Source organism: Ursus americanus, chromosome 6 (genome assembly GCF_024610735.1).
Source record: "Ursus americanus isolate L20-20 chromosome 6, mUrsAme1.1.p, whole genome shotgun sequence".
Lineage (NCBI taxonomy): Eukaryota > Metazoa > Chordata > Mammalia > Carnivora > Ursidae > Ursus > Ursus americanus.
Window position 1 is genome coordinate 71,471,905 of NC_142132.1, and position 21,745 is coordinate 71,493,649.

A 21,745-nucleotide genomic window follows, 5' to 3' on the forward strand; every position below is an offset into this window, starting at 1 on the left:
TCTGACATGGAATGATGCCACATGACTAAGAAAAAAGCCACTGTCATGCTAACTGTTCCACAAACAAGCATAGATTTCCACATAGATGCTGTAGGTTTCAGGTGCCCCAGCTAATGACCAAGTAGTTTTACTCAGAAGGGGCCTAATCGGCCTGAGAGCTGAAGGTGGGCCGCACAGGTAGCAATGGCTTCCGAAGGCACACAGGCAGACGTGAGGAGGCTCGGCCAGGATGCTGGCGCATAGCTCACGCTCCGGGAGTTTTTCACATACGCGTTAACTCTGCGGTCCAGGAGACATGTGGCGGCAGCTTCATTTGTCCCCAGGCAACTTTTCGAAAAATAAAAGTCTCTTGTTATCAGATATGGGTCATCTACCTAAGTCAGAGTTTGACAGCTGTGTGTGCCTGTCGTGGTTGGGCGCTTCTACTCAACAAGAAGAGAAGGAGAATCAGGGATAGTTGGGGCTTGGAAGCCCCAGGGGAACAGCCCCTACACCCCACCATGTAGAGACGTGCTTGCATTGCTGCATGTGTATTCAGGTCCGTGTGTGTCCCTGTGTGTGCCCACATGCCTGAGCTGCCTGTCCTGTCCCCGTCCGTGTGCGCGTGGCTGTTCCCCTATGGATGTGTGTGTTTATGTGTATCCACGTGCCTGTGTGTCCATACAAAAGGAAGGAGGAGACACACAGACACACACAGGGTTTCCAACCCTCCCCAGGCTGATGCAAGTCAAGAAGGACCTAAAAACCATTGCCCTCAGATCCTGATCCCCCCTTCCCATTCCAGACCTCATCCTCTTTCCTCCTCACTGGCTTCACGCTTTTAGGAGTTAGGGAGGTCACCAAGGGGGCGGCACAGGGACGGCCGAGGAGAACGCAGCTGAGGCCAGGGTCAGCAGGAGTGACGAAGGAAGACACAGGGGAAGGGCTGGGGAGGAGGGAGGAGCTCTGCACTGTGCGTGTGTGGGGATGGGGGTGACGGGTTGTAAATAGGAGTAGACACACCTGCACATGAAGTGTTACCAGCAGAGCCAGAGCCTCGTCAGACCGGGAGCGGCCCTCTCCCTCCATCCGGTCCCTGACCGGCTGCACTGAGAGCATCCCAGCCCCACCCAACTATTTTCTCGTTCTTCCCGTTTATAAAGAGGCACACATTTTCAACATACTCCACTCTGCAGCACAGAAGGAGAACTCTGGCTGATTGCTTAATATTTGGAAATGATCCCACTGAGCTGTGTTTGGCTTCTTGTGTCCCAGAGACAGAATAAGCCAGCGCGGTGGGGGCTCCAGCACCTGAGATGCATGGACTCTTACCCCTGCCATGTCCTCTCTGTGTCCCCTCCAGACCGGGTCTGTCCACATCTCCAGCATCAATTCTGAGCCGTCCTCGTTCACCGCCTTACTCTTCCTCAGCCACAAAGCGCCATGTCCCTAGTGTCACCTAGTGTTACAGTCAGCCTAGCGGACTACCCAACCCTTGGTCGCTCCCTCCCAAGACTTGTGTCTTGCCTTTGTCTTTCCTGCCACATGGATCCAACACCCTCCCTGCTCCCCTCACACGGAAGGGCTGCAAGGCACTGCTGTGGAAAGCCCCATGTGCCAGCACTGGTGCCATGACGCACAGGCAGCCTTCGTGGGTCCTCAAGTCCACCCTCCATCCCACCTCTGGCCCTGGTCACCCCTCGTTTTCCTTCCTCATTGAGGCACAAGAGGAGAAACCCCATCTTTGGCTGCATTGACTGGGTCTTGCCACACTGGCCACTGGGTACGGACCCAGGGCAAAGTCAAGAGATGCAGAGGGCAACCCGCCCAGAGCCCCGAGCCAGATGTACCTGGGACAGTCCACCTCTGATCCTTGACACTGGGAGAACCTATTCTTTACAGCTGAGGCCACGTCTGTTGGTCCCCGGGTCTTGTGGCGGGAAGCGCCTCCTCCTCCAAGGCTGATACTTCACGTGTGGTGGGCCCGTCTCCCCTCAGACTTCGCCCTCTCTCTCACCCCTCTTTCTCCTGTAATGTTGGTGTCCCTGGGTGCCCTCTCCTTAGCATATAAAAATTTATTTATTTTTTTTCATCACCTTCAAACAAACAGACAGCAATAAAACAGAAAATCTTTGCTCCCCCTACTTTCTACTCTTACTCAAGAAAGAAGGGATGACTACAGATGCCCATAAAAGGACCCCCTATGTAACTCATGGTGGAGATACAAAAAATTAGGACAGAGAGCACTCTTCCTGGGGCGCAGGATGACAAGCCCGCTCCACTCTGTCGGCTCTGCTGCCTCTCAGTCCTGTCAGACCCCCTTATAGAATATTCCTCATATTGTCCTCCATGACCCATACAGTTTCATGTCTGTATGTTCATGCTCTCTCTCCAAGTTGCCAGCAAGGTTTCTCACAGCACACACATCCAGGAGCTAGACACCTGTAGTTCACAACCTCCTGAGGTGATTCTGGCACAGACCACGAGTGGAGAACAATGGCTGCCTATAAATCCCTTCTAGTCCATTGTTCCTTTGTGTTTGCCAAATTACTTTGACTTCCATGCATCTTAGGGACTCTAAATCAGTCCTTTCAAATAGTTAATGGGTGTATGAATCCCTGGGGATCTTGATAAAGCACAGATTTTGATGGAGTAGGTTGGGTTATGGTCCAAGAGTGTGCATTTCTACCTAGCTCCCAGTTGGTGCTGGTCCGCGGACCACACATTGAGTAGCAAGGCTCTGAATGACTCACTGAATGTCAATATTGGAAGGGAACTTAGAGGTCCAGGTCTGATCCCCTTACTTTTCACACGAGGAAACATATTCAGGGAGGTTAAAGAACTTGATTTTGTTGAGCTCCTTCACGGAAGTGGAAGGAAGTGTTTCCCTAGTGTGGCTCCCAGCCTGTTGCCCCTCCTGGGCCTAGTAAGGCGTTTAGGGCAGGAATAGGGTTTCCCCCTGCCACCTGGTCTATGACAGACTCACCCCTCTCCTAGGACAGACTCTCCCAAGGCAGACTCACCCCACAAGTGAAATTGAACTTTGCCTAACTTGGGACTGAGATGGCGGGGGCCTGCCCTGTGGGAGGCAACACAAACCAGGGAGACTAGTTGGTACTTTTGCCAACGGGAGCTAATGGCAACTGAATCTCTTAAAGATGACCCACAGGAAGGTTCGTGAGGCCCTCCTCCCCCACCTGGCCGGACAGCTCTTAGATTCCACCTGAATAACATCTCTGCCCTTTCAAGGCATCCAGACACTGTTCTTGCCCATGAACCGATGGGTGTCTCTCCACAAACCCAAGTGTGTATGTGCACCCCACCTCGACCCAAAAAGAAAAATGGGAGGAGAGACAAAGTGGATACGGAACAAAGCCAATGGTGCACGCTGGCTACTGGAGGACTACTAACTCGACTCTCGGCTTTTGAGAAGACGAGGCAGACAGGAAAATGAGCCAACTGCTTGGGGCACGGGCTCTGTCACTGCCCTGGTCAGACAGCCCTTTCTTCTTGGGTACCTGTAAACCCTCTCACCCACAGACAGGTTTCACAGGGAGATTCCTTCGGGCTGCGTCCGGTAGTGGTAACTCAGAGTCGGGTGGGAGGGGATGGGCAGTGCAAGGCGCACACAGCTTGGTTTCCCAGTCAAGGTCCAGCAGCCCATAGAGATGGCTCCATTCCCCTTCCGCATGTCCTCCAACAGAGGGCACATCCACTCACATGGGGGATGAAGTAAGGTGGTGGGCAATTCGTAAGACAGGTTTCATAAGGGCCCTGCATCCGCTGTGGAAGGTGGACAGGGGGGACAGGATGGAGACAACTGCTTGAAGAAAATCATAGTGGGAGGACCCAGCCACACATCAAGGACCCTGATGGCCCAGCCTCACCGCAGGCCCACGCATGCACTGCTGGCAAAGACAGCTGCTCTCCATAGAGAACCCGTTCTCGGAGGACAGGACACATCACTTCCTCACCTGCTGAGAGGTGGCAGAGTGACAGGCCTGGGCAGGGGACAGGCTGGTGGCAGCAGCAGCAGCTGACAGTCGTCAGATGAGAGGCTGATTCGGGGCTCCTGCTTTGAGGCGCACCTGAAAACACAACCAGAGTTGGGTCGGCAGGTGCAACAGAAGCCGGGTGTCCCCGTAACTGCTCGCCTCCCAGCGGCCGCTCCTCCTGCTCGTGGCTGCCTCAGGGAGCCTGCGCAGTCTCCTGTCTGACCACACGGGAGACGGGGAGCTCCAGGCAGAGAGACGAGCCCCAGTCTGACATCACAGAGTGGGAGCATCTCGAGGCCACAGGCCACCCTGGCTCTCCCTTCCCGGCCTGGACGCCACCCCCAACCCGACGCACCATCCCACTTCCAGCCAACCTCTGCCAAACAGAAACAGTTTAGAGGTCTCTTCTTGTTATACAAAGCTAGGCCAATTGTAGAAAAATGTGAATAGAGAGAAAATTATATCAAAGAAAATAAAAACCGATGATAATGTCTTTTCCCAGAGATGACCACGGTTATTCTTATGCCTGTTAGAAATAAGCTGATTCCAACCGAAGGACATTTAGCACGGAAGACATGACTCGATTGGGTGACTTTAAAGGCTTCTTTAAAGTCAGGGACTCTCTGCAGACAAATAGCTTGTTGCCTCCCTCCTCTGGAGAGGCCGACTCTGGGACAATGGGCGCATCCCTCAGGGGTGTCGTGAACACCCTACCCTATGGCATCCATGTCCCGGGGATCTCAGGGACCCTGTGGCAAAAGTAAAGGCTGGCCAGGAATGGGCTGGACTTCGGGGAAGGATGTGTGCAGTCGTGCTCAGTGCATTTTCCCCAGCCCCCTGCGGAGAGTACAGCTCTTCCCTGCTGTGAGTTTCCCTCACGCCCACCATCTTCCAATGAACGACAGAGAGACAGAAAAGTCCTAGACAGGAGGCCTGCTGTCCTGCAGGGACCCCCTAGGCAGGTGACTTTAAAGCCAGGCTCCAGGAGTCTTCCTTGCCCACCCTCTGGACAGACATGACCGCTGGGGGTGGGGGTGGGGGGGGGGCTGGGACACGGGGGAACAAGCCACCAGACCAATCCAAGCCCCCTCCGCACCTTGACCTCTGCTTCCTTTGGTTATCCGATCTTTATTTTTTTTTTTTTAAGATTTTTTATTTATTTATTCGACAGAGATAGAGACAGCCAGCGAGAGAGGGAACACAAGCAGGGGGAGTGGGAGAGGAAGAAGCAGGCTCCTAGCAGAGAAGCCTGATGTGGGGCTCGATCCCACAACGCCGGGATCACGCCCTGAGCCGAAGGCAGACGCTTAACCGCTGTGCCACCCAGGCGCCCCCTATTTTTTTTAATATTTTATTTATCTATTTGAGAGAGAGAGTGAGTGAGAGAGAACACAAACAGAGGCAGAGGGAGAAGCAGACTCCCTGCTGAGTAGGGAGGCCAATGTGGGACTTGATCCCAGGGACCTGAGATCATGACCTGAGCCAAAGGCAGATGCTTCTCCAGCTGAGCCACCCACGGGGCCCTCTAATCTTTGTTCTAAAGTCAGATGTGCCCAGAGAAATGCTCTCTACTCTCAGTGTCTTCATCCTTAAAAGAAAGGTAGACCTCTGAGCGGTTGTCGCATCACAGTTCTCTGCAAATGTCCTACAACAAATGCCACAAATGGGATGAGAGGAGCCAGGCAAGAACCAGAACAATACATAGAGGATGTTGATGTTTGCTTTATGAAGTAGATGAGATATTTGGTCCCTGGACACATCCTGTCTTACAGGTCTGAGGCTTCGTGCAGCAAATGCTCTTGCCTGGCTCCATGAAGAAAGTTCCCTGGTCCTAGAAGCTGGTCATTCTTTTGCTTCTCCCTTAGGAGGACCACACCACACACCAGCACAGTAAAGACTCTGACGAGTCCTGCAGTGAAGAAACCCGTTTACTTAACCCACCACTCCTCAAATGATTGATTCAGGAACACCCCGGCTTTTGTTTTTGTTTTTGTTTTTTCACGGAAGGATGCATCTCATATTTTCTCGTCACACACTGGGGTGAACAGACCCACGGAGACAAGGGGCTGCAGCAGCTCCGAGCTGCCCGGAGGGCTGACGGGACGGAGAGCAGCAGGGTGCCTGTGCACCGTTCTCCAGGCCCCTGCTGCTCCCCAGCCCATCGTGGGCAGCTCTGCCTCTACCAGCGGTCCCAACGCTGGCTGCTACCGGAATCACCTGGAGCTTAGTACCACCGAGGCCTGGCTCTATCCCTCTTCAATGACCCTGGGCCTCTGCTCTTTGTGGGCCCTCCAGGGATTCTGACACCTCAGGTTCTCCAACCACCATCCAAGTCCTTTGGTTCTGAGACTCTGCTGTGCATCTGAATCTCCAGCGGCCGTTTCAAGATGAGATGTGCGGTTCACACCCCAGACCACCTAAGTCACACGGTCTGCCTTCCCAGGTAGTTTCGGCATGCAAGACACATCCGAAAAGACCAGGTCTAGTCTATATCTACACTGGCGCTTGTCAAACTCTGTTGTGCGTGTGATTCACGCAGATCTCAGACTCTCCTTCGACAGACCCAGGTGGGCCTGGGATGGACCCGCTTCAGCAGCCCGGGAGGTTGTCACAGAGACAGAATCAGGTCCCACCCAGACCTTTGGAACTGAATCTGCATTTTAACCTGAGAGATTTGTGTGTAAAGGGGTTCCGGCTGGAGCAGGGGGGCCCAGTCTTTATCGGGGACTCTGAGCCCACGGTGAAGAGGCTTTATTGAAGACACAGGAGTCAGGAGGTGGGGGATGGTAGAGTCGCTGCTCTCCTGCCCTCGTGTTAGTCACACTCCCACCCAGGATTTGCACTGCTCCTTTAGATGATTTGGTTGGTTCTGGTAGTTCGTGGAGAGACCACACATTAGGAAAAGACTATCAATTTCTCCTCGCCCACTTGGCATCTGTGTAGCATTTTCCATCCAATGCATGGGGCATAGTTCAGAAGTCAACCCACCAACCTGCCCTGGGCCTCAAGAGGAGCTGTAGACATCTTCCCAGACCACTGTTTCTCAAAGTGAGACAAACTGTTGGCCTGACAGGAACTTAGCTCCTGACTGGCCTCCTTGATCTGCTGCTGAAAAACACTGCTTTTTAATAGCACTAAATATGCTGCCATGACGTTTTCAAAAGCTTTTTTCCCCACCCTCAAACAGAAAAAAACATATTCATCTGTACACAAAATGCTGTGGTCTCGTGAAGGCCTAGAAAGATCCATCATGGGACCACAAGCTGGCTGGGAGGCCCTCAAGGGCAGAAGCTGGTTTAACTAATGTCTGGGCCCCAGGACCAACCCAGGACAGGCCCACTGTCCACGTTCATATAAACGTGACTCACGTGTGCATGAAAGAACTCATGCTAACTCAGGCTTCATGGCAATGGCATTAATTCTCCATGACTGCTGTTTCGGTTCTTGAATGGAGCTAATTCAGCTCCCGGTTGTGAAGTGTAATGCCCTCAAGTCATTTCCTATTTGCTGAAGGTGTGGTGTTGAGCCTTGAGGAACCGAAATCGTAGTCTCTATTCTCACAGAGCTTACAGTCTGGTAGGGGGTGTCGCACATTGTTTAAACAATCATCTGATGAATGTATTCTTATACATGGAGGCACACAATTCTTAGTGTGTCTATAACCAAAGAACTTGACCTGGCCTGAAGGTCTATGTTGGTTTCTATGAGAGATTCTGAAGCCATAAGGAGCTCAGTGCCTGAGGGGGAGAACGTGAGTAAGTAATGGTCATGGTGTGATAGGTGTATGTGGGGCTGGACCCACTCTCTCCTTTTCTCATAATAACATAACTGTGGCCCATCGTGAGGAAAGATGGCAGAACGGGAAGATCCTGAGCTTACCTCCTCCCATGGACACATGAAGGCTGAAACTACATACAGAGAAACTCTTTCTGAGGATGACTTGAAGACTGATAGAACAGATCTTCCACAGCTAAAAACATAAAGAAAAAGTCACATCGAGATGGGCAGGAGGGGCAGGGATGGGGTCTGATCAAGAATCACCCCCCAGGCCTGGTAACCCACAAGCAGGAGGGATAATCACAGGCACAGAGATCCTCCCTGAGGAGCAAGGAGTTCAAGACCCACATTGGGCATTCCTTGCCCTGGACATCTGCACCTCCGAGAAGACAATACCTCTGGCCTTAAAATTCAGCAGACTTTAACTCCGGGAGAGCTGGAGAGCTACAGAAAACTGAGACTCTGCTATTAAATCCCTCACTCTGAGAACCACACTTTGAAAAGTGCCTGGGTTATATGTGAAGGAGATTTATTGATTAATTTTAGGTCATGTGCCAGTGGGACAGGGATCCGTAGGAACTTTCTCTGGGAATGGAAGTGCTGGCAGTTGGCATTCTTCTTGCCCTCCTTCAGCCTAAATGGCAGTAAGAGAAAAGAAACTAGTATGTATGAAGGAAATCTTATAAGGCCATCAGGTGATTTTTCAGCAGAAATTTTGCAGGACAGAGGGGATGGCATGATATCTTCAAAGTGCTGAAGGGAAAAAAACCTGCAACCAAAAATACTCTACCTGGCAAGATTATCATTCAGAACTGAAGGAGAGAGAGTTTCCCAGACAAACAAAAGTTAAAGAGTTCATCACCACTAAACTGGCCTTATAAGAAGTGTTAAAAAGGACTTCCTTAAGCAGAAAAGAAAAGTTTACTTCTATAAGTAAAAAAATTATGGAGGAAAAATGAAAAAATAAAAAGATGTAAAATATGATATCAAATATATAAAACATGGAGTGGGGAGTAAAAATGTAGTGCTTTTAGAATGTGTTTGAACCTAAGCAACTGTCAACTTAAAACAGACTGCTGTATCTCCATAGGGTGAACATACGAACCTCATGGTAACCACAAACCAGAATCTGTAATAGATACACAAAAAGTAAAGAGAAAGGAATCCAAGTGTAAGACTAAAGAAAGTCATCAAATCACCAGGGACAGACAGCAAAAGAAGAAGAGAGGAACAGAAAAGATCTACAAAAACAACCAGAAAACAAGGAACAAAATAGCAATAAGAACATAAAAATTACTTTAAATGTAAATGGACTAAATGCTCCAATCAAAAGACACAGAGTGAATGAATGGATAAAAAGAAACCCAAGTCTCATCTATATGCTGCTTACAAGAGACTCACTTCATATCTAAAGACACATGCAGATGGAAAGTGAAGGGATATAAAAAGATATTTCATGCACTGGAAATGAAAAAAGGCTGGAGTAGCAATATTTATATCACACAAAATGGACTTCAAAACAAAGACTGTAACAAGAGACAAAGAAGGGCTTTAGGTAATGATAAAGGGATCAATCGAACAAGAGGATATAACAACTGTAAATATCCATGCATCCAACATGAAAGCACCTAAATATATAAAACAAGTATTAACAGACATAAAGGGAGAAATTGACAGTAATACAATAAGAGTAGGGGACTTTAACACCCACTTACATCAATGGATAGACTGTCCAGACAGAAAATCAGCACAGAAACCAGTGGCTTTCAATGACACATTAGAACATATGACTTAACAGACATATACAGAACATTCCATCCCCAAAAAGCAGAATATACATTCTTTTCAAGTGTACGTGGAACATTCTCCAGGACAGATCATGTTGGGCCACAAAACAAGTCTCAAAAATTTTAAGAAAAATGAAATCATTTCAAGCATCTTTTTTGACTACAATGGTAAGAAACTGAAATTACAAGTTTCATTATAAAAAAAAAACTGGAAAAACATGAACACATGGAGGCTAAAACAACATGCTATGAAACAACCAATGAATCAATGAAGAAATCAAGGAGGAAATAAAATACCTTGAGATAAATAAAAATGAGAACGCAACATTGTAAAAACTTTGGGATGCAGAAAAACAGCCCTAAGAGGAAGTTTATAGAGAAACAAGAAAAATCTGAAACAAACAATTTAACTTATACTTCAAGAAACTAGAAAAAATCTAGGAAAAAAAACACAACAAAGCTCACATTAGAAGGAAGGAAATAGTGATCAGAGCAGAAATAAATGAAGTAGAGACTAAGACAAACAACAAAGATCAACAAAACTAAGAGCTGGTTCTTTGAAAAGATAGCCACAGCTGATAAACGCTTAACCAGATTCATCACGAAGAAAAGAGAGGACTCAAATAAATAAAATCAGAAAGAGAAGTTACAACTGGCATCATGGAAATATAGAGGATTATAAGAGACTACTACAAAAAATTATACACCAACAACCTAGAAAAAATGGAGACATTCCTAGAAACATACAATCTTCCAGGACTGAATCAAAGAGAAACAGAAAATCTGAACAGACTGATTACTACTAATGAAATTGAATTGGTAATCAAAACTCCCAACAAACAAATGTATAGGACCTGATGGCTTCACAGGTGAATTCTATCAAACTTTCAAAGAGGAATTAAGACCTATTCTTTTCAAAGTATTCAAAGCAATAGAAGAGGAAGGAAAACTTCCAAATTCATTCTATGAGGCCAGCATTAACCCGATACCAAAACCAAAGACTACCAAAAATAAATAAATAGGGGCGCCTGGGTAGCTCAGTCGTTAAGCGTCTGCCTTCGGCTCAGGGCGTGATCCTGGCGTTCTGGGATCGAGCCCCACATCGGGCCCCTCCACTGGGAGCCTGCTTCTTCCTCTCCCACCACTCCCCCTGCTTGTGTGCCCTCTCTCACTGGCTATCTCTCTGTCAAATAAATAAAATAAAATCTTTTAAAAAAATAAATAAAATTAAAAAACCAGAATTACAAGCCAATATCCCTGATGAACATAGATGCAAAAATCCTCAACAAAATATTAGCAAACTGAATTCAACAATACAGTAAAAAGATCACTCACCAAGATCAAGTGGGATTTATTTTGGGCATGCAAGGATGGTTCAATATTTGTAAATCAGTGTGATACACCACATTACCAACATGAAGGATAAAAAATCATATGATCATCTTAACAGATGCAGAAAAAGCATTCGACAAAATTCAATATCCATTCATGCTAAAGCTTGAAAATACTTTAAAATCTTGACACATAGGCAGTAATTTAGGAAATTCTATTTGGAAAACTAAGTAGGAGGCATTAATTATAGTGAGGATTCCACATTATGAAGCCACATTCACTTCTAGGGGTTTAATAGTTCTGGGAACAGACTGGTGGGGTGGGCCTTCCAGATCCCACATGTTCACTGGAGAGTTCACTGGAGACAGAGCCCGACACACAACCCCGAGTCACTAGCCACACCTTGATCTTGCGTCACTATTTCCAATACTGCATCGTTCCTATCATGCAGCTTTGTTCTTTGGTCCAGTCCCCACAGGTTAAGGGGGTTACAAGTAGAAATGTAAGAATATCACTGTTTTCACCCCCAAATCCTGTTAGATGCTAGGCCCTCAAGGTGGCACTGCTTTGGGCATAAAAGCTGAGGAGAGGTTCTCCTAGCGTTCATAGCCATCATTTATTGAAGATACATTGGTTTTGAATTACCACAAAGATTTTATGCATTGAGTCAACATGTTGGAGTGCCCCCCAGTAATGGAGCTTCACAACCAGGGGGAGGGATATTTCACTGCAAAAGTCATAACCACCGTAGTAGCAAAGGCACAGACATTGTGTACACGTAGAAGCAAAAAGTGGTACTTTAGCCTCCCAAGAGGAATTTTGCTTTTTTCTCACAGTCATGCCAGGGTAGAGCTGAATATCCCGACCCCTGAGCCGAGAATCAGGTGCTGTCACACCAGGCTGCAGTGGGAACATGGTCCCCTTGGTCCCCTCAGTCAGGACAAGGCCATGGCCATCCCCACTCCCGCTTGAACCACTTTGAAATGTAAACACTGTGATAGTTGAGCTTGGCACATTGCACAATCTGGGTCTCCGTTACTCAATTTACATCTTGATTGCCTGCCAGCAACTGCCCAATCTGATGCCAGCTCATCATACCGAGGCTAAAGCAGCACAGGGATAAGGGGCTTTCCCTGTGGCCCGGATTGTAAAGGACCTGAGGGACAAGCAGATTCTTAGGAGAGCACTCTGCAACTGAATGAAGCTGGAGCCCGCTGTCCCCGGGCACCAGGTGACTGCCCTCCTTATCTGGCCCTGGTTAAGTTCAAGAAAATTAGAGAAGGTTGGCAGACTAGCTGTTATATTTAAGGGCATTGGAGGGGCGCCTGGGTGGCACAGCGTTTAAGCGTCGCCTTCGGCTCCGGGCATGATCCCGGCATTGTGGGATCGAGCCCCACATCAGGCTCCTCCGCTATGAGCCTGCTTCTTCCTCTCCCACTCCCCCTGCTTGTGTTCCCTCTCTTGCTGTCTCTATCTCTGTCAAATAAATAAATAAAATTTAAAAAAAAAAGGGCATTGGACAAGTTAGTGCAGAATAAACAAGAGAAAGAGAACCCAGGTCCATCTTCTCTGCGACCCTTATTATTTCCCACTCTCTCACCTACACGGCCACCCCCAGATATCCTCTAATTGTTTCTCTGGCCTTTCAGATAGAGTCCAAAAGTTTTATTCGGCAGGAACAAGCATTAAAAATTCTAAGAGTGCTCTGCTGCTTTTATATCAGCCTTCACAGAGTGTGAAGTTAATTCTTTTTCTGCCTGCCAGATTAAACATTCATTATGCAAACTGGACCATGCCGTTGACCAGGGTGAATGCAGTGAAGAAGAAAGACCCGTGTCTTGTGGGTGGTACCTTATAGTATATAACGAGATACTTTTCATTTTTTCTCAGGACAACTCTACTCAAGTGGGTAGGTCACTGCACCAAGGAAGAAGAGGCAGTTGAGAGGGGATGTGGCTGGGCCAGTATACTGGCTTCCTAGGACTGCCATAACAAATTACCACAAACTTGGTGGCATACAACCTGGTATTATTTATTCTCATAGTCCTGGAAGCTAGAAGTTTGAAGTTAAGACCATGTTAAGACCATTAAGACCATGCAGGGCCATGTTGTTTTTGAAGGTATTAGGGAGAGGATCTTTCCTCTCCTTTTCCTGGTCTGGGGGATCCCAAGCAATCGTCGGCATTCCTTGCTTGTAGACACATCACTCCAATCTCTGCTCCCATGTACAGAGCCCCCTCTTCTCCACGTTTCTATGTCCCCTCCTTTTCTTACAAGGGCACCAACCATGTACTGGATATAAGGCCTTCCCTAATCCAGTATGACCTCATCTTAACTAATCCCATTTGCAAAGACTTCTACCTCCAGATAAAATCACATTGTGAAGTTCCAGGTGGGTAGGAATCGGGGGGCACTATTCAACCCAATATCACCATGAACCCAAGATCGTGCCTATAGGTCTGTGATCGTTTCTACAAAGCATCATATATGTTTTGCTCTTTGTAAGACCTGTACGAAAACACCTCTCTGAGAATGGCATGGTGTTTCATGGCTGTGCGAGAGAAATTCATCTTAGGGTGATGAGAACATGGGCTGAGAAACCGTCTATACAACAGAATTCATAACCTATATCCATCTCAATTTCCCCACTCTACAAATGAAATAACTGAAGTCTAGCTGGTTATTTCCACAAAGTCATTAAATACGTAATTAGTGGGGAAAATATGACGAGAACCCCAAGTCAATCACCCACCATTCATTTATTCACCCCCTACCGCATCAGGCATGAATAAATGAGGAAGTGACTCAAACATGATCATCACCCTCTAGTTCGTGTGAGAGACAAATCTCGCAGCAGCATATGCCATAGAGACTCCAGGTGCCACCACAGAAGTCTGTGAAGGGTAGAAGGGCCAAAAAGGAGAGGGTGGATTCTTCTTGGGGTGGACAGGGTGGTAAGGAGAAGAGTGGGAGGGCTTCATACTCAATCTAAGCCTGGAAAGGTGACTAGGAGCCCACCAGGCAGAGGGAACAGCATGGGTGAAGGTAGACAAACGGCAAGCAAGCCTGGCATGCTCTAAAAACTGCATACTTCTTTGTTCCTGGAGCTTGTGAGCACAGAGGTCAGATCACAAGGGGTCTTGAATGCCACTCTGAGGGGATGAGACTTGTATCAAGCAGGCAGTTATAATCAATTGAAGGGTATTTAAGCAGAGAGGTAATAAGATAGCTTTTACATTTTAGAAAGATCACTTCAACCCAGTGTGCAGAATGTACCGGGGTGAAGGAGATAAGCAAGCAGACCAGTTCGGAAGCTCCACGAGTCTAGATGAGAGACTCATTGTGTGCACTGGGAGCTCTGGCAGCGAGATGAGGTGGAGGGTGATGGGAAGCTAGTACCGGAGTGGAAGCACAGAGAGGATGACATTAGGATCTGAATGTTGGGGAAGGTGGGGGAAGGAAGGCTCCTGAACCACTGTTAGGGAGAAAATGGCATGCCATTCACCAGGCTCAAGAAGAGAAAGTGGGGTTTGCAGGAGTGTGCAATGAGTTCACGTGGGGCAGGCTGCACTTAGGGTGACCTTAGGACTCTGAAGAGAACATGCCCAGCAGACAGGCAGACTGACAGGGATGCAGCTTAGAAGTGAGTTTGAGCTGAAGATGCAGGACTGTAACTCATGACAATTCCGGTAGGGGCACCGGAAGTCAGCTCGTAGAAAGGCTCGGAGGAGGAGGAAGCGCGAGCCACAGGGCAGGACCAGGTGAAAGCCGTGGCTAGGACCAGCATGACAGGGCTGGGAAGAGGAAGGAGACCCCATGCTCATCTCTGCTCCATTTCTTTGCTCTTCGGTCTGCATTTTCAGAATTGTAGAAGTAAAAGATTCAATACTGATAAAGCCAATAAATTATTGGCTGCAGCTGAGACCAAGATGGCCAGGAGACGTGCTGCCTTCCCTGAGAATGCCCGGGCCGAGGATGTGGTGCTGGTCCCGTCCTTCACCACTGGAGGCCTCGATGTAATTCTGCCCCCCACCCCAGCCCCTTCACCAAATAAGCCACCACCATCAACCAGGCCACCGCTACTTCTAGCTAGTGCCCCTGAGATGATGGGAACATGCCCTGTGTGCCCAGTCAGCCCCAGGACCCCCAGGGTCCAAGCTTGCAGTGGCTGAGGAAAACTGTGAGTGAACACCTCTGGTGACAGGGAGGAGGCCCCCTCCCTCATGGCCAATAAAATGTGAAACGTGAAAAAAAATCCCCCCAAAACAATAAAGTATTCTTCATGGACCAAATGACACAAACTTGCTAGGACTATGAGCTTCATAAGGTGAAATTCTGCAGAACAGAGATGTGACAGAGAAGCTACTTTGTCACCATGGACACCAAACTAGAGTTTGTACGGACAGCACAGTCTTCCATGAGGCTGTGGGCTGTTGCCGTTGGGTAAAGTGTGGAGCTTGGCCTATCTGTGCCCTGTTGGGAAACAGTAGTCTTGTCTGACAGACCGACCAAGCTAACCAATGAAGACCAGGCAGTTCCAACTTCTGGGGCCAGTTCCAGGAAAAACACTGTTTCTAAAGACGTCAGCTGCTGGCAACTGCGTTTTATCTCTCACCATTTTGTAAGACAAATTTACAATGAAATGCTTGAATTTCTAAATAAATTTGTTGAGGTGACATTCACGGGACATAATGAACTATTTTAAAGCGAACATTTAGTAAATTCACAATGTTGTGCAAACACCACCTCCATCTAATTTCAGTACATTTCCATCACTCCAAAATAAAACCACATACTCACTAAGCGGTTCTCCCCAGAGCTCCCAGCAACAACCAACCTGCTCTCTGTCTCTATGGGTTTGCCTATTTGGACATTTCATATAAATGGAATAATTCAATAGGTGCTCTTTTGTGTCTGGCTTATTTCACTGGCATAATGTTTTGGGATTACATCCACCTTGTAGCATGCATCAGCACTTCATTCCTTCCTACGGCTGAATAATACTCCACTGTATGGATATACCACGACTTTTTCGCCATACTTCTTTTGATGGACATCTGAGCCGTCTCTAACCTTTTGACTATTGTGATACTGCTGCTTTGACATGCACATTCTACATTTGTCTGAGTACCTGTTTTGAACCATTTTATACTCCCTCCAGCAATGTACGAGGGCTCCAATTTTTTCACATCCCCACCAACATTGTTATTTTCCATTTGAGGGGATTATCGCCGTCCCAGTAGGTATGAAGTGGGACCTCACTGTGGTTTTCATTTGCATTTGCCTCATGATTACTGATGTTGAAAGCCTTTTCGTGTGCTTACTGGCATCATTTACTTTTTAAGAATGGTCTTAATGTGGGGTGCCTGTGTGGCTCAGTCGGTTAGGCGTCTGACTCCTGATTTCGGCTCAAGGTCATGACCTCAGGGTCATGAGATCAGGCCCCACATTGGGCTCCATGCTCAGCATGGAGTCTGCTTGGGATTCTCTCTCTCCCTCTCCCTCTTTACCCCTCCCCCACAACTCGTGCTCTCTCACTTTCTCTAAAATAAATAAATAACATCTTAAAAAAAAAAAAAAAGAATGGCCTTAACATTAAACTTAAAATTTTGTAACAATCTCAAGTTTACAGAAAGGTTGCAAGTAGAGCACAAAGAATTTTTCTCTGAACCACTTGAGCCTGAGTTGCCAACCCGAGTCCCTATTATTCCTCAATACCACGATCTCCTGAAAACAAGGACACTGTCTTACACAACCACAATATGACCGTCAGTCAGGCAAATGTACACTGATATATCACTATCATCTGATCCTCAGCCTCCATTCAAGCTTCATAAAAAGTACCAATAATGTCCTTTATAGCAAAAGGAAACCAGCCTTGCCAGCACTTTGGTCTTGGACTTCTGCCTCCAGAACTTTGAGGAAATAAATTTCTGTTGTTTAAACCGCCTCCCCAGTGGTACTGTTTTGGTAGCCAAAGCAGACTCCTACAGCTCCTCACTGGTGGTAACAGGAAAGCCAAACGCATTCACTCAGTGCAGTGCCAAGGACTGGCCAAATGTTCAGACTCGCACGACCACAATAGAACACAGCCCAATCTATTCAGAAAGATAAGGACAGAAGCCCCAGCTTGCCAGCAGGACAGTATCAGGACAGCTCATGAGGAGGACTTCAGAAGTTCTTACTGTGATTTAGACAGAGTCCAGGAGTGATCTTATCCCTAAGTGGTAGCACAGTGCAAGGAGGTGAGATCGACATGGGTACGTACAGGGTCCACCTTGGTGCAAAAGACCCCTGCCTACAGAAGCAGTATCTCTTCAAAGTAGCTTCCAGGTCCCCACAAGGACATGACACCAAAACTTGGGAAAGCCCGAAGTGCAGTGTCTACATTAGGTATTGAAAGCTCTTTTATAGTTGCTACCAGTCCATAAGTAATTTACCAACAGGGGACATGTGACCATTAGTAATGTCCCCTGACAATACAGTTGACATACACTGTGTTATCTGGTTTCCAGGGAGTAGTAGGTAGGTAGAAAAACAGCTTCCCAAAGACACTCATGTCCTAATTCCCAGAGCCTGTAAATATGTTACGTAGCACGACAAAGAGGAAATAAGTTAGCAGATAGGATTAAGGTTGCTAATCAGTTGACTTTAAAATAGGGAGGTTGGGGGCACCTGGGTGGCTCAGTCGGTCAAGCGTCTGCCTTTGGCTCAGGTCACGATCTCCGGGTCCTGGGATCGAGCCCTGCATTGGGCTCCCCGCGCAATGGGGAGTCTGCTTCTCCCTCTGCTCCTCCCTCCACTCGTGTGCTCTCACTCTCTCAAATAAATAAATACGATCTTTAAAAATAAAGTAAAACAGGGAGGTTACCCTGGATTATCTGGGTGGGCCCAAAGTAATCGCAAGAGTCTTACAAGAGAAAGAGGAAGGCTGGAGAGTCAGAGTCTGAGATTTTAACATGCTACATTGCTGGCTTTGAAGATGGAAGAGGGCCATGTCTCAAGGAATGTGTGCAGTGTTGGGAGGCTGGAAAAGGCAAGATAACAGGCTTTCCCTCAGAAAGAAATGCAATTCTGCCAACATCTTAATTTTAACCCATTGAGACCCTTTTCAGATTCTGGACTTCTAGAACTGTGATACAATCGATGTGTTGTTTGAAGCCACTGATACTGTGGTAATTAGTCACAGCTGCGATGCAGGGTAACCGAGCCAGGCGGTTAACAAGGCTGGGTTCTCAAGCAGCAGGGGGAGAGGGTGTGAGACCCTTTCACCCACACCTGATATATAGCTGGTCCCTTCCTCCTCCAGCCTCCTTTCTGGGTGTCTCCAATTATATTAGTCTGCTCAGGCTGCCATAACAAAGAACTACAGGCTTAGTGGTTTACACAACAGATACTTATTTTCTTATAGTTTGAGAGGCCACAAGTTCAAGGTCAAAGTGTTGGCAGGTTGGTTTCTTCTGGGTGCCTCTCCTTGGCTTACAGACGGTCACTTGCTTGCTGTGTCCTCACATGTCCTACCCTCTCTTTGTGTCTGTTTCTTAATCTCTTCTTATAAGGACACCAATCCCATTGGATTAGGGCCCAACCACATGACCCCATTAATTCCTCTTTCAAGTCTCGGTCTCCAAATCGGGCCACATTCTGTGTCATTCTGAATTTGGCGGGGGACACAATTCACCCATAACACTCCACCCTCTGGACCCCCAAAGTGCATGTTCTTCTCACATGAAAAGTAAATTCACCCCCATCCCAACGGCCCCAAAGTCTTAATCTTATTCCAGTTCTACCTCGAAATCCAAAATCACCTCTAAACCAAGTTTGGGTGAGACGTGAGGTATGATTCATCCTGAGGCAAAAACTCCACCCCAGCTGCGAACCCGTGAAATCAGACAAGTTACCTGTTTCCAAAACACAATGGTGGCCTACGATAGACCTTTCCACACTGAAAGGGAGAAATGAGAAAGAAGAAAGGGGTCACGGGTCCCAAGCGAGTCCTTTGAAAGACGGTGTAGTACTTCAGACTATGTCAAATCCCATTTTGATGTGACATTATTTCAACAGAAAAGCTATTTTTACAAGGCGGGAAGTGTCTGTCAGAGCAAAATGACACATTTGAATTTTTCACGTAACTTTTAATTGAGAAAAGGACAACTACTGTCATATTTCAGCTCCTAGCATTACTCAAGAATAATGAATTTTCTATAAACATTCCTCGGCAAGCCACTCATCTGCACATTCCTGGAGAATTAATCTTTTTAAGAAATAACATGATTTTGTTCTGAGGAATCAGGATTTTACTTCACATCGTGTGTGCGTCTGTGTGTGTGAATTTATCTCCCATCTCATCTACTTCCTACTGGATTCTTAGTAGTAAGATCTCATAAGCTTTCTCTGTGGTCTTTGGCTCCATCCCCATTCCCTCTCACCTCCAGCCACCCGTTCTGTTCTCTTCGTTCTTTGTCTTGGTTGGGATTGCTATTTGCAAACAGGCTCCTAAACGTCAGAGGAAGACTGTTAGTAAACTGCAGCCTTTGGAAACTCTGCAACACACTGCTGACTTTCCTGAGCCTGGGCAGGAGCTGAGGACGAAAGCAGCTCCCAGGGGGACCTGGAACCTTCTGAGGACCCAGCGTGAGCGGAGTGGCCAGGCTGCTGAGGAAGGAGTTACCAGAAGGCGAGTGACAGCCGCACGTGGCAAAGGTATCGGGGATCTTGGAGAAAGGACTGAGGAGTGATACCTCTGCAGATGTGACCTCCACGGAGCTACAGGCGTGCCATCACTTCCCCTGCCTCTCTCTTGCTCAGGACACTACTTTCTCACCTTCCCAACCTTCTTTTGCAACCTTCTCAACTTCTTTGAAAAAAAATAATACTTTATTTTTCCAAGCAGTTTTAGTGTCACAGCAAAACTGAGCAGGAAATACAGAGATTTCCCGTTTTCCTCCCACCTCTCTCCCCCACCCCCCATGCATGGCAGCCCCACTATCAGCATCCCCAGCAGGCTAGGACATTCATTACCGTCAGTGAACCTGCACTGATGCACCATTAACCCCCAAGCCCACACATGACGCTGTAGCTCATTCTTGATGCTGTGCCTTCTATGGGTTTGGACAAATGTATAAGGACAGGTCCAGCCATCATTATAGTGTCCTACAGAATAGTTTCACTGCCCTAAAGATCCTCTGAACATTAGGCATAATTATACCTGCCCCATGGCACAGTTCTGAAGATTAAATGAGGTAATGTGAGTGAAGGCTCTAGAAAACGGCCTGGCACAGTGTGGGGGGCCCTCGGTAAGTGGCAGTCATCAGTATGATGGAGGCACACGGGAGCAGGCTGTGCCAGGGGTCTTGGGATGTGGACCGTCTGCTCTCCCCAGGACTTTGCCGGGAACGGCAAGCCTTCCGGGTGTGTTAACATGTAAGGGAGAGGGGCGCCTGGGTGCTTCAGTCAGTGAAGCGTCTGCCTTCGGTTCAGGTCATGATCCCGGGGTCCTGGGATCGAGCCCTGCATTGGGGCTCCCTGCTCAGAGGGGAGTCTGTTTGTCCCTCTGCCTCTGCCCCTCCCCCCAGCTCGTGTTCTCTCTCTCAAATAAATGGATGGAATCTTAAAAACAACAATAACAAACATGTAAGGGAGAAAGCTAGGCCACCTGGAGTAGAGTGAGGCCTGAAAGAAACCCCAAACCCGTACCTTCAAACACTTGTGATGGGACAGCGCTTAGAGCTGTTGACCCACACCTCCCCCGTTCACGTTCAAGGAGAGATAGGTGTGGTAGGTTAAGTCGCAGACACGCCCAGGAGTCTTTGGCTATTGTTTCCAAAGCATAAGCCTCAAGTGGGGAAGAATTCAGGGTATAGGGGAACAATGCCCTGGCCAGAGCAGGAAGAAGAGTGGAGTTGCCCCAGGACCAGAGGGTGACCCGCTCCAATAGCCCAGAGTGGCTGGAGGTGGGGGTGGGGGACTGCAAAACTTTCTTAGGTACGGCATGGTTTGGGGGGGTGGGTGGTGAGACCCCAGAAGAAAATGGCCACCTGTTGCTCTGAGGCAGAGGGGGTCATGGAGGAGAGTGCTGTGCCCCCAGGCAGGACCCAAGACCACCAAGAGCCACTAGCCTCAAGGGCCCATACCCAGCTGACAGTGTCTCACTGGTACCCAGCTGAGGCATCTCGAGGACCAAGGGGGCACGTCTCCCACAGCCTGGACCTACATGAGTTCTGGGGAATCGCAGGGAGGCTGGGAACACCTGGTCAAGACCGAGACTAAAGTCCCATGCCAGCCAGAGGGATGCGTGCTTCAGCAAAAGAGGAGAGTGCCCTGCCTCCCCCACACCTGAGTGTGTGGACTAGGATTCCCACCAGCCCCATTCGTTCCGCCCCCAGGCGCTGGCCGCTGGCCCCAGTTAATGACGGCTTCTCTGCAGCAAGCCCAGCTTCCCGCCCTGCCTGCTTCCTTCAGCTGTTCACCTCCGCTTCTCTGATCCGAGTCCTCAGCCTCCTTTGATCCTGGGCCTTCCATGCAAGTCCCCGGTCAAGGGCGCCCGGTCTCAGCATCTCGTCTGGCTCTCTGCTAGTCAGTTATGACCAGGCCGCCTCTTTGAAGGCTTGTTTCGTTGGAATCTTTGTGACTGCCCGTGCGGCCGCCAGAGCACCCTCAAGTTAATTAGTCCCCCAGGCCCCCCACAGAACTAGCAGGACCAGGAGACAGCCGTGCAGTCCCTCTCTGGACGGAACTGGCGTTTGCTCTACTTGGAAGTGGTGAAGTTTGACACCTGCTTGATTTTTCATGCAGGAGTTAATGAGTCAAACTGACGTTTATATAAGGTAAGAAAAAGCAGAGGCTCGGATAAAGCCATTATTTTATTTCTGAAAC

General features: G+C 48.1%; 1 pseudogene; it reads left to right on the forward strand.

Annotated features, from left to right (window-relative positions):
• Window positions 1–14,799: 14,799 nt before the first annotated feature.
• LOC123783061 (NADH dehydrogenase [ubiquinone] 1 alpha subcomplex subunit 3 pseudogene) lies at window positions 14,800–19,608 on the forward strand (annotated as a pseudogene).
• The last annotated feature ends 2,137 nt before the right edge of the window (window positions 19,609–21,745 follow it).